Source organism: Stegostoma tigrinum, chromosome 1 (assembly GCF_030684315.1).
Source record: "Stegostoma tigrinum isolate sSteTig4 chromosome 1, sSteTig4.hap1, whole genome shotgun sequence".
NCBI lineage: Eukaryota > Metazoa > Chordata > Chondrichthyes > Orectolobiformes > Stegostomatidae > Stegostoma > Stegostoma tigrinum.
This window is the reverse complement of record NC_081354.1, coordinates 10066126-10079432: the sequence shown is the minus strand read 5'-3', so window position 1 is coordinate 10079432 and position 13307 is coordinate 10066126. Positions and strand designations below refer to the sequence as shown.

The following is a 13307-nucleotide window of genomic DNA, read 5'->3' as shown; positions in this document are numbered from 1 at the left end:
TAATGGCACTTCTGGCAGTAGGGAGAGATATAGCAAAGCTATTAATGCCGTCACAGAGGCACTAGAGACTGTCAATATTATTCCTCACTTCAAGCAAATTGCATTTAAGAAACCAGCTGACCCAATCCGGTGTGATCACATTTTTGTCCTTGCACTCCAGCAGAGATTATTAGATTGAAGTGCTGGGTGAGGGGGCGGAATGGCATGTTAAGTAGTTACTTTGACTTTTCCTTTCCAAGCCCAGGTTCATTGTGTTCAGTCACAGCACTGTTATCGACTCGCTCAGCTAAGGCTGGAGATTAAACCTGGGACTCACCAGATCTCATGGTTCAATGCATGACCAAGTAATCAGAGTGGACAAGTCGTGTTACTCATTTGTTACCTTGTTATTTTGATAGAAGTGGCTTTCAAGCTACAACACAATATTTACTGCAGCCGAGTTCCCTCTCAACAGCAGAGCACTGAGGTATGGATTCCAGCTAATTTTCTTTCGTCACTTTCAATTTATCTTTGTGATGTTGATCAGCACGGTCCTGTGGTGTTTTTTATCTTTCATCCATTCTACTCAAATGCTGTTTTTCCTTAGACTGTGATGACACTTCCAATAATAGTACCATCATCACAGTCTGCTCAGTTTTCTTTATTCTTTCGCAGGATATAGACAATGCTGGAAAGGCCAGATTTGCCACTGAACCTTAATTGCTCTTGAACTGAGTGGCTTGCTAGGCATTTCAGAGGCAGTTAAGAGTTAACAATATTGCTCTAGATCCGCACTGGAGTTGTGTTAGGCCAGACCAGATAAGGATGACAGATTTCCTTTCCCTAACAAGTGGTGCACAGCAGCAATGCAAGCTAACTATAAGATGCACTGCAGTAATTCACCAAGGCTCTGAAATTCGCCATGTACTGGAAATTCACCATTGCCATTCCCTTTGGTGTCATTGGGTCAAGATCCTGTAATTCCCTCTCCAACAGCAATGCGGGTCTATCCAGAAAACGTGAACTGCAGCGGTTTAAAAAGCAGCACACCATTACTTTCTCAAGGGTAACTAGGGACGGGCAATAAATGTGATGCCCACACCCCATGAGCAAATAGAAAATAGGCCTGCCATCTCAGCTCAATAGACAAGCTTTGGACAGCCAATTAATGATCTCCTAACAGGAAGGCAGCAAAGTGGTGATGCAAAGCGACGACTCGGTGACGAATTGGGTGTCTGAGGTGGAGGTTAGGTGCTGTATTTATGCATTGTCTTTAAAAATTTAAGATACATTTAGGTATCCATTTGCAGTGTGCATACAATAGTGTGACTCTTCCTGGCTGCTTAGATTGCTTTGGGTTTGCCAGCTGCACACATTGGAATTGATTGGTTGTGTTAATGTCTGCTTCACAACTTATAACGTGTTTTACTGTTTCAATTAAAATAACCTGCAGAGTTATTCAATTCCGAGTGAGCAATTTATTATTAGATCATTGACATTGAAATGACAATGTGACAAACAAGAAGCCATTCATGCCCACTAATTTAAAGGCCTCCTGTGCCTACCTCTTGTGGCTGTCTCAAAACAGTGAATAAATGAAGTCAAAAAACAAACAGAGACAGTCACCATTCACCAATGCTTTCTGATGCTAGAAGAATTCTGCTAAATTCTGTCCTTAGCAAGCTCAATACAACGATTCCTGGACATCAGGAGAATGATATCTGGACTTAAAATGTTTGCATTATGAGGAGAAATTAAACAAATTAGATCTGTTTTCTCTGGAATTTGGAAGGTTAAGAGGTGATCTGATCAAAATCTTCAAGATATTAACAGGAATAGACAGGCAGATGAAGATTAACTCTTTCCTCTGGTTGGGGATTCTAGAACTAGGGGGCATAGTCTAAAAGTTAGGGCTAGTTTATAGTTCATTACAGCACAGTACAGGCCCTTTGGCCCTTGATGTTGTGCCGACCTGTCATACCGATCTCAAGCCCACCTAACCTACGCTATTCCATGTACGTCCATCTGCTTATCCAATGACAGCCTAAATGTACCTAAAATTGGCGAATCTACTACCGTTGCAGGCAAAGCGTTCCATTCCCTTACTACTCTCTGAGTAAAGAAACTACCTCTGACATCTGTCCTATATCTTTCACCCTCAATTTAAAGCTATGCCCCCTCATACTCGCCGTCACCATCCTAGGAAAAAGCCTCTCCCTATCCACCATATCTAACCCTCTGATTATTTTATATGTTTCAATTAAGTCACCTCTCAACCTTCTTCTGTCTAATGAAAACAGCCTCAAGTCCCTTAGCCATTCCTCGTAAGACCTTCCCTCCATACCAGGCAACATCCTAGTAAATCTCCTCTGCACCCTTTCCAAAGCTTCCACATCCTTCTTACAATGCAGTGACCAGAACTGTACACAATACTCCAAGTGTGGCCGCACCAGAGTTTTGTACAGCTTCACCATAACCTCTTCATTCCAGAACTCGATCCCTCTATTAATAAAAGCTAAAACACTGTATGCTGCCTTAACAGCCCTGTCAACCTGGGTGGCAACTTTCAAGGATCTGTGTACATGGACACTGCGATCTCTCTGCTCATCTACACTACTAAGAATCTTACCTTTAGCCCAGTACATTGCCTTCCGGTTACTCCTACCAAAGTGCATCACCTCACACTTGTCTGCATTAAACTCCATTTGCCACCTCTCAGCCCAGCTCTGCAGCTTATCTATGTCTCTCTGCAACCTACAGCATCCTTCGTCACTATCCACAACTCCACCGACCTTAGTGTCGTCTGCAAATTTACTAACCCATCCTTCTATGCCCTCATCCAGGTCATTTATAGAAATGACAAACAGCAGTGGACCCAACACCGACCCTTGCGGTACACCACTAGTAACTGGCTCCAGGATGAACATTTCCCATCAACTACCACCCTCTGTCTTCTTTTAGCAAGTCAATTTCCGATCCAAACTGCTATATTTCCCACAATTCCATTCCTCTGCAATTTGTACAATAGCCTACTGTGGGGAACCTTATCGAACGCCTTGCTGAAATCCATACACACCACATCAACCGGTTTACTCTCATCTACCTGTTTGGTCATTTAGGAGAGATGTTAGGAAGAGCAAAGGGTGGTAGATGTTTGGAACTTTCTATCACAAATGGCAATGGATGTTAGATCAGTTGTTAATTTTATACTGAGGATAGATAATTCTGTTGTTAAGCTAAGGTAGTTAGCGATATGGGCCAAAGGCAGGTATATGGAGTTGGACCACAGATCAGCCATGATTTCAATGAATGATGGAACAGGCTCGAGGGGCTGAACTGCCTACTCCTTTCCTAATGTTCCTAATATCTTGATGACTGATTATTAATTCATTATTTCTTTTGGTTTCCACTGCTATTTATTTTCTATAATAGCAGAGACTGATAAGATGACATTGATCCAACATTATCACAATGTCCTTCACGTAAATGCAGGAAGTGGTGGGGGAGGGGGTTTGTTCAATGATTTGCAATTGTGAATTCCAGTCCCACCTAAGATCCCAGCTTCCATTGATGGTAACAATTCCTTCCAATCAGTTGCCCACTGCGAGATTGGGTCAACACCAGATTCAATATATATTTCAAAGGGAGACATGATCTGGTTTTGGGTGGCTTGAAAATAAGAAAGGGGGATGGTCCTCTCTCTCGTTTTGGGAAAGGGAGATGTTTTATGTCTTCGATTTCATCTTTTGGGTGAAACGTATGACTGCGGCCCCTTCGGCCCCCTGACGTGGTTGGGAAGATCCCACAGCAATATTTAGTCAAAAAGCAGGGGCTTTGTGCCTCATTGTGCTTATTAGGTAGACAGGGTGGTTAAGAAGGCATATAGCACACTTGCCTTCATTGCTCACTCTTTTGAGTATAGGAGTTGGCACATCATGTTGAGATTGTACAGGGCTTTGTTGAGACCTCTTCTGGAGTATTGTGTACAGTTCTGGTTTCCCTGTTATAAGAGAGATATTATTAAACTGGAGAGAATTCAGAAAAGATTTACCAAGATATAACCGGAAATGGAGGGGCTGGGCTTATACAAATAGGGTGGATAGGCTGGGACTTCTTGCACTGGAGCAAAAAAAATTGAGGGATGACTGTGGAAATTTATAAAATGGTGCGGGGCATTGATAAAAGAATAGCAAAGATCTTTTCCCTGAGGTGGGGGCATTCAAAACTAGGGGGCATGCTTATTAGATGAGAGAAAAAAGATTTAAAAAGGACCTGAGGGATAATTGTTTACACAGTGGTTAATGTCTGGAATGAACTGCCAGAGAAAGAGGTGAATGCAGGTACAGTTACAGCATTTAAAAGACATTTGGATAAGTACATGAGGGATATGGGCCAAATGCAGGCAGGTGGGCCTAGTTTAGTTTAGGTTGAACTGAAGGGTCTCTTTCCAGGCTGTATGACTCTTCATTTATCAAAACCAACATCCTCACGCAAATTTTTCTGAAGGGTCCAGGCCTGAAACGTCAGCTTTTGTGCTCCTGAGATGCTGCTTGGCCTGCTGTGTTCATCCAGCTCCACACTTTGTTATCTCGGATTCTCCAGCATCTGTAGTTCCCATTATCTCTCATCCTCATGCAAATTATCTTGTCATTATCAATGTTTGTGGGAACTTGCTGTGTGCAAATCAGCTATGTCCTTTCCAACATTTACAACAGTGACCACATACTGAGGATAGTACATTGACTGCAAAGTGCTCTGGGACACTCTGAGGTAATGAAAGGTGTTGTTTTAATAGAAGCTTATTTTCTCTTCCAATAATAGAGAAAACTACCCCACCCTTTCATTCCTCCCTTTTTTAAAAAATTCTTTTGCAAGTTCTGAACAGAAGTAAGTTTTGGGAAATTGGAGGGTCAAGGAATCACCGATACTAAATGTCTCCTAACGGTGAGCTCAGGTTGGCTTTGGCCTATGATTGAAAGGAGCATGTCCACCCACTCAAAGAAATGACGTGAATATTTTCCCAGAAGTAAACTCCAACTGTCTTCCAGATGCTGTCTGAAGCATTGTGTCTTTTTCAGTACTTGGGTCCCCCAGCTGGTCATTATCAATGAAAAGTACATTGTGGCCTGCCAAGAGGTTAATATGTCTGTCGGCACTTCTACTAGGCCTCTGGCAGGAGGAGCCTGAAGATGCTGAAAACAATCTAAATTTTAAAGTTGGATGATAAAGTTGTAAAGTTGCATGCTCAGGATAAAAGTTTCAATGGACAATGTGGGTGGCTCAGCACAGCCGTGTCACAACATCAAAGACTTGGTTCAATTCCAGCCTGGAGTGACTGTATGGACTTTGCACATTCTCCCCGTGTCTTTGTGGGTTTCCTCTGGATGTTCCGGTTTCCTCCCAAAGTCTAAAAATGAGCAGGTTAGGTGGATTGGCCATGCTTAAGTGCCCCAAAATGTCCACGGTGGTGCAGACTAGGTGGATTAGCCATGGGAAATGCTAGGTTCTGGGGCTGGGAATGGTTTGAGTGGGACACTCTTCTGGGGGTCAGTGTGGACCAGATGGGCCAAATGGCCTTCTTCCACACAGTAGGGATTCTATGTGAGACAAATCAATGATTCTAAACAGTCCAGGAATATATCCCTCTCTAAGCAGAGACAGCTGTTGTATTAGCATTTGCTGAATAGGATTATTTAACATGGCACCCATGAGGAAACTGACCTACTTCCAGTCTTTTGTACACAGCTCTCAGTTTCTTTTTAAGAACAAAATGAATTACACTTGCCTTGTAATTTAAGGCATCTTGGAGAAATTGCAAGTGCCATATTATCAGTCGGCTTGAGAATGCTTAGAGCATAGCTTCCCAAACCTTTTCACACTGACAGCCCCACTTCAAAGCTTGGAAATGGTTGCAACCCCCTCAGTGAGAACGGTTGGATTATAGAGCAGTACATGGGAGTCTCCCGCGTGGGCAAGGTCCGTGACCATAAAAGGGCATGGGGGTGGAAGTCCTGTGAGATTGTGGTGGAGGAGGAGGGGGCGCAGAGCTACATAGTGGCCTTTGCTACCTCCAAGCTCATGACACCAAAATTTCAACATGTGTTTCAACACTTGGATTCTGACCCCATTCCCCCTCCCCCCACCACCATTTTGGGAAGCCCCGGTTTGCATTGCTGGAAAATGATCCGCTACATTTCATATGCTGAGATTCCCTGCTCCTGCCCACAAATATTCCCCTCGATTTGTGTTATTTCTTTTCTCTCTCACAGATTGAAAAAAGCCAGGGCTATGAGAAAAAAACTAGGGGAGTGGGACCAATGGGACAGCTCATCCAAAGAGATAGTACATACATGATGGGCTGAACATCCTCCATCTGAGCTGTAAAGTTCTGCAATTCTATGAATATTCAATAGTTTCACTTGCAAAACAAAAACTTCCATTTCATTAGTTCACAGAGTGGGTATTTTAAGATACATTCAGGGCTCAGAATGGTATTTAAATTGTCAGACTGCACCTATTTTAGATTTCTATTCAACGTGTACTGTTGGTATCCAAAGCACAGTTAAGTCAAGGAAGAGTTGTTTTCCATAAATTCTTTCCATTTGAACGTGACTAAGTAAGAAAGTCTTTAGTCTGCTAAAATTTGTCAGCTGGTTTTTGCTGCACAAAATGTGATTTTATTTCTTGCCTGGCTTTCTCCTATTTTCTGTTCTCCTGAATTCTCGGTCTCCTTGCTTGGATATATGCCCCTCATGAGCAGGCACCTTTTAATGTCTTGCCCTGGCAACCAAATGCCTCAGCAGAGCCCACATCTCGCAGTAAGGCTGTCCAGCTAGCCTGCCCTACACAGGCTTTCAATCTGAATTTCCACACCCTTCCATTCATCCCTAATTGGATGGTGAATGTGGCTTTTAATGGGTAATGTCCTGCAGATGATCCCAAACCTCATAAAAATGTTAAAGTAAAGAAGAATCCTCCCAGTGCATACGTACAGGCAGGAAAGTGGAATTAAGACCCCAACCAGGTCAAATCTTATTGACTGGTGGAGCAGGACTCGGGAGGCTGTGTGACCTACTCTCGCTCCTATATTCTTATCTCCAGTGATTTAAACATGGCTTTTATTTCAACACATTCCTTTTTAAATCCTCTCATTTCCCATTTATGTTTTTGCGAGAGATGCAGCCAAAGAAAACACTCTTGGTGTGAGGGAGAGTCACTCTGGAATTCTTTGTCACTTAAGATGCTGTGCAACTAATCCCTTGCAAACATCATGGTTCAAAATGTAATTCTTTATTCCTTATTTTCAATCTCTACGCTTCTATAGATCTATCCTTAAAAGGAACTGCAGCTGCATTAATAACTGGGGATCAATCAAATGCCCTAACTGCAACTTATTTCCCCAGATTCAGTTTTGTGAGAATAAATCTGAATGAAAGAGTCAAATGGATGTGCTGAGCTGGAGATAAACAAGGGCTGGAATTTTATCAGGCATTTGGCACAGGTTGGGAGATAAGAAGGCTTCAAGAAAGGATGTAGGGGGATTTTGGGAGGGGACAGGGGCTGCTTTGACTAATGTTTGCCATGCGATTGATCCAGCAGTGGGAAAGATCAAACATTAACCACCAGCTGCCCAATCCAGCAACTCAAGTGTTCAACTAAAGCACATGTCCAACCTCTCCTCCACTAGCACACTATCTTCTGAGGAAACTATCCACCCACTCTAAGCAGGGCTGCTCCAGCAAGATCCAGGAAGGAACCTCCTTCTTTAGCCACAATGCAGCCCAATGAGGGGCCTCCTGGTGACAACTGCTTTCTCCCCAGGTTATCATGGCCTGCCTAATTGCCGTCACAGTACCCCAACACTACCTCCTCCCCCACTCCAAACACTCGCCCTCACCTTTGTTGGTGGCTCAGCCATCGAGGCCGTTGCAGCTGCAATCCCGTCAATGGCCACCACTGGTGGAGGTGCTGTTGAGACCGCCTGAGCTACCTACATTCTGATTGGGCCAGCAGTTCATGTGGCGATGAGTGGGAGGTGGTGGGGTTGGAGTCTGTCATTATTAAAGGCTCCAGAATGCTTGTCAGAAGTCACGTTATTGTCCACCTGCGAGGCATGTTCCTCCCCAGGTCCTGATGCCACTGAAAGGGAATCATTTTCCACTTCCTGCCCCAGAGCTAGGATTTATGGCTATGGGAATATTCAGTCCAATGCATTGGGAATCATTGCTCTGTTCACTAGTTGCCCACTTGTCCAAGCATTTAATTTTAATCTATTTAAATTTTAACCCTGAGCCATCAAGCTCATTGGAAATAGGAGCCAGTGTAGATTATACAACCTCTTGAACCTGTTCTACCTTTCAATGTAACTATTTATGCTACCAAATCTCCACATTCCCATCCACTCCCCATATCTCCTGATGCCTGAGACACCAAAAAGTAATCCAGAGACCCAGACTAGTGCTCTGGAATATGGGTTTTAATCCCAGCATGAGGGATGATGAAATTTGAATCAATTAAAAGCTAGCTAAATGGCAATCATTGTCAACTGTTGTAAAAGGTCTCTAAGGTCCTTTTGGGAAGTAAATCTGCCAAACTTACCCAGTCTGGCTGACACGTGACTCTAGACCCAGTAATGTGGTTAACTCTTAACTACCCTCTGAAATGGATCTGGCACTCCAGTAAATTCAAGTGGCAATTAGAAATGGACAATAAATACTGGCCCTGCCAGTGATGCCTACATCCCATGAATGAATTTTTGAAAACAATTCAACAATAAAGCATCCAAAACCCCCTGGGGTAGAGGATTCCTAAGCTTCTGAGTAATTTCTCATTATCACAGTCCGATGATATCAAACTCTTACCGTGAAGCTGTTCTCTTGTATTTCTAGGTGCCCTCAGGGTCTACCCTATGGGGATTGATAGGGGAAGGTTCCTTGTCCTTCTTTATTGGGCCCTGGAGGTGCACTCCTGGTCCTCAAGGTGGGGGGGAGGGCAAAATGGAAAATATTCCATGAACTCCTTGTCCTTCTGAACAACGTGCTGATTTCATGTCAGGAGTTACAGCAGCGTTCCCACTCAGGCCTGACCTGGGTTAAAATCTGGTGGAGGAGGGGGTGGATGTATCACATGTTCTAATTCACAACACTCCCATCCCCTCTCAGGAAGCCCCTTGCCACTGAACAACATTGTGCTGTTAAGAGTAGCTGGACAGTAAGGATAAATGCTTCTTTTCAAAGGCAACACCTACTATCTACAGAGTGACACCATTGGGTGAAAATACTTCCAAATCAATTGTCCTTAGTAAGTTCCAAATGTTTGCTAGCAGTGACGGTCCATTACTCTAACAAACACAAGTGAGCACGAACAAAAGGAAGACAAGGGACTGAGTATGCAAAGTGTTGAGCAATAATCTACCTTTGCTCATCAATTGGAATAAGTGACATATCCAGGTTAACATTTCACAGTCACATTCCGACTCCACAGGACGTGTGCGCACCGAAACCAATCAGCAGCCTGTTTCCATGCCAGCCAATGACACTGAAACTCAAAAATAGGACACAGAGTAGGGACCCAGAGGCATTTGAAACAAATTCCATAAATCAAATGCTTTGGCAGAGCCAAACTCCTACATCAACCCTGAAAGACACAAAGCGCTTTTGCATCAATTATATGCTTCAGGGAATTCTTCTAATCCGAGGCTCACTGAGAATCTGCAGTTTGATTAAGTTGAGTGAGAAAAACAAATGGAGCAAAATGATGTTTTTACTCTTTACCAAGCACCACGTGTGACTGAGGGGTTGCACCTTGCCTACTAAAGGTCATGGGTTCAAGTCTTACTCGAGTGACATGGTGGTAGAAAGCAGGCTGACACTTCCAGTGCATGGCTGAGGCAGTGCTGCTCTGTTTGAGTGTCTTCTTTATGAATGAGATGTTACGGAATCATAGCTCAGTTATAGTACAGGAGGAGGCCACTCTGTGCTGGGTCTCTGCCAGAGGTACTCACGTACTGCCACTCCCCCAACCTCGTATGGTTGTCCTGTATTTTGTTTTCTCCTCAGCTAATTACCCAATTCAGTTTTAGAAGCTGCGATCGACTCGGGCTCTGCTGTGTTCTCAGTAAGTGTGTTCCAGCTCCTAATCACTTGCTGTTTGGTAAAGCTTTTCCTCATGTCACCATCACCAAACACCTTAAATCACTGCTCTCCAGTTCTCAAACCAGCAGAAATAGTTTTTCCTTATGTACTCTGTTCAGACAACTTATCACTTTGAACACCTCTGGCAAATATCTTCTTAGTTTTCTCTTGTCCAAGCACAGCATCCCCTACTTCTCCAATTTATCCACATAACTGAAGCTCTTTGTTTCTGGAATGATTCGCAAGAATTTTTTTCTGCACCCGCTCCTTGCCCAGACCTGGACACAACATTCCAGTTGAGGCTGAATCAATGTTTAGAAAATGTTTATTATAATAATACTGAGTTCCAATATTTACAAAGTCCAAGATCCCAGATGCTTTATTAGCCATTATCTCAAACTGCTCAGCCACCTTCAATGATCTGTGCCTCCATGATATTTCCCCATGTCCTTCTGCTCCTGTACCCCATGTAGAATCATCCCCTTTGTGGGCCTCTCCTTGCTCTTTCTACCAAAATCCATCACTTCATATTTCTCTGCATTAAATTTGATTTGCCACTAGTCCACTTGTTTTGACATCCTGTTAATACCCTCTTGAAATCCTTCTCAGAGATCATAATACTTCTAAGTTTTCTAACATTTGAACATTTAGATATTGTACTCGCTGCACCCAAGTCTCTGTCATTAATACGATCCAGGTCAAACAGTGGTGCTGAGACTGATCCCGGGAACCTCTGCTGTATCCCTTCCTATCTTCTTCCAGTCTGGAAAAAAACTACTGTTTACCACTGCATTCTGTTTCTGGTCACCCAGCCAATTTCCCAGCCATGTTGCTAGTGGCCTTTATGTTCCACAATCTTTAAACGTTTCTGACAAGTCTTTTATCAAATGACCTTTGGAAGACCATGTAAGTCACGTCGCCATAGCATCCTCTTCAACTCTCATTGACCCTCATCAAAAAACTCAAGCCAATTTATTAAACATGATAACCCCTTAACAAATCCAGGCTGGGTTTCCTTAACTAATTCACATTTGTGCTAGTCACTGTTTTATATAATCACAAATTACCATTTCAAAGATTTTTACCAGCTCCAAAAGTAAAATGATTGCCCTTTAAAGAAAGGACGAAGAAGGAAGAACAATACAGCTCAGGAACAGTCCTTTCAGCTCTCCAAGTTTGTGCTGACACTAATGAAGGGTCTAGGCCCGAAACGTCAGCTTTTGTGCTCCTGAGATGCTGCTTGGCCTGCTGTGTTCATCCAGCTTCACACTTTATTATCTTGTGCTGACACATTTTGCCTTTCCATACTAAAACTGTCTTCACTTATAGGATCCATATCCCTCTATTCCCTTCTAATTAATGTATTCGTCCAGGTGCATCTTGAATGATGCTATTACGTCTGCTTCCACCACCACCTCTGGCAATGTATTCCAGGCACTTACCAGTCCTTGTGTGAAAAATCTGTCTCGCACATCTCCTTTAAACTCCACATGACCCACACATTGACTCTGTGTCATCTAGTGATTGACCCCTCCAACCTGGGAAAAAGCCTCATACTCTGCACTTTTTCCATGCTATTTACAATCTTATAAACTTCTATCAGGTCACTCCTCAACCTCCTGCATTCCAGTGAAAACAAACCCTGTCTATCCATGATAACAAGGTATAGACCTGGAAGAACACAGCGGGCCAAGCGGCATCAGAGGAGCAGGAAAGCTGATGTTTTGGGTTTCGACCCTTCTTGACCTGAAATGTCCGCTTTCCTGCTGCTTGGCCCGCTGTGTTCATCCGGCTCTACACCTTGTTATCTCAGGTTCTCTAGCATTTGCATTTTCTATTATCTCTCCCAGTCTATCCAACCTTTCTTCAGAGGTAAAATCCCTCATCCAGGCAACATCCTGGTAAACCTTTCCTGTATCCTCTCCAAAGCATCTACATCCTTCTGGTAGTGTGGTGACCTGAACTGTACGCAATATTCCAACTGTGGCCTAATTAAAGTTCTATAAAGCTGCAGCATAACTTATCTATCCTTAAATTCAATGTTCCTTCCACCGAAGGCAAGCATGCCACAGGCCTTTTTTACTACCTTACCTACCTGCGCTGACACTTCAGCGATATGTGGACCTGCACTCCCAGATCTTACTGCATATCAATACTCCAAAAGGTTCTGCTATTCACTGTACACTTTCTACCTGTACTTGATCTTCCAAAATGCACCACCTCACATTTGTCTGGATTAAACTCTATCTTTGGTTGTTGGGTTTATCATTATATCCTTTTTTTTGTGCAAAGGTGTAACATTTACATTTCTCCAGATCGTTGGCACTACCCCTATGTCTCAAGGGAACTGGAACATTTAGGCCAGTCCCTCACTATCTTTGGACGCTAGTTCAGATGACTTATCAACTTAAGGCACAGTACAACAAAATGCAATTTAATCAATTTTTAGTCCATCCAGAGTCTGAATGACCTCCTCTTTCATCATGACTGGAGCACCATTTTCTTCTTTGGTATAGGCAGATACAATGTTCTTATTTAATAACACTTGTTACCTAGCATTAAGGTCCCTCAATCATCCCCTCACTTTCTTTTAGTATCATCCTTGCTATTTATTTTTGCACTTGCCGTTTAAATTAAGGTCCTGGATAAACACTCTGGTGGATGCAAATGATCCCACTGCACTGTTCTGCAGAAGACCAATGAAGTTCATGTCAGTATTCTGGTCAGTCTTTAGCCATCAACCAATATCCAGAACAGATTTTTTGGCCATTTACTCCATTGCTTTTTGAGGCACCTTGCTAGGTGCAAATTGGCTGCTTTATTCTCCTCTATTACCCCAGTGTCTGCACTTCAAATCTACCTCAAATGTTGCACAGCACTTTGGAACAGCCTGGGATCAATTACAAGGTGACAGCAATTGTTATTGGTTTTTCTGTTTTGTTTCTTTCAAAACCCGGCAGAAACAGTACAGTTTTATGAAGTAGGCCTGTAACAAGCATTTTACCATCGCAGACCTATATAAATAATAGGTCAGTGGGCTGAATGAGTTTCCTCCACTCAGTGGATAATCTCTCACAGCACTGCAGCAATACTGCTCAGTGTAAGAACTTGCTATCCTCTCCTTATTCAAATTTCAGCCCCAAGTGAGAAGAAACAATGGCAAAGGTGCTTGCAGAGATATTAATGGGACAAAGT

At 43.1% G+C, this 13307-nt stretch overlaps 1 protein-coding gene across 1 annotated transcript in view; it reads left to right on the top strand.

Annotated features, from left to right (window-relative positions):
- Positions 1 to 308: 308 nt before the first annotated feature.
- The window catches only part of LOC125456636 (G protein-regulated inducer of neurite outgrowth 1-like), a 28814-nt gene continuing 15815 nt past the window's right edge, over positions 309 to 13307 (top strand). The window contains exon 1 of the mRNA XM_059650529.1: positions 309 to 466. The gene's annotated coding sequence lies outside the window, so the exon portion shown is untranslated. The remainder of the gene's footprint in view (positions 467 to 13307) is intronic.